Source organism: Penaeus monodon, chromosome 29 (assembly GCF_015228065.2).
Source record: "Penaeus monodon isolate SGIC_2016 chromosome 29, NSTDA_Pmon_1, whole genome shotgun sequence".
Lineage (NCBI taxonomy): Eukaryota > Metazoa > Arthropoda > Malacostraca > Decapoda > Penaeidae > Penaeus > Penaeus monodon.
Window position 1 is genome coordinate 9,761,764 of NC_051414.1, and position 338 is coordinate 9,762,101.

Genomic DNA, 338 nt, shown 5'->3' on the forward strand with positions numbered 1-338 from the left:
CACTGAACATGTGCCATTCCCTGCAGGTGGAAAACACACATGAGGCTAACCCCCCCCTTCACCACCCCTCCCTCCCCCTCCTGGACAAAGTGTTCTTGGGTGCAATAAAAGGCTAGCGAAGGGGCGGCAGCAGTGGAGGAAGATAACACTTGTAAGATTACATCACTCTAATTGAAAACAGTCAGGATGTTGACCTTGATGTAACCCCCGTTACCTTTGAGCATTTTTTTTTGTTAATTTCATAACACATTGCTTTCACATTTATGTGGAGGAGGAAAGTAGGTGCTATACTATCTGTCAGTTTCATAGCTGCAATTTTGTTAGATAAAAAGAATACT

The 338-nt window shown here is 43.5% G+C and overlaps 1 protein-coding gene across 1 annotated transcript in view; it reads right to left on the reverse strand.

The window, feature by feature from the left end:
* Positions 1–338, reverse strand: part of LOC119591727 (balbiani ring protein 3-like) — a gene marked incomplete in the record, with an annotated part of 83,966 nt that overhangs the window by 81,318 nt on the left and 2,310 nt on the right.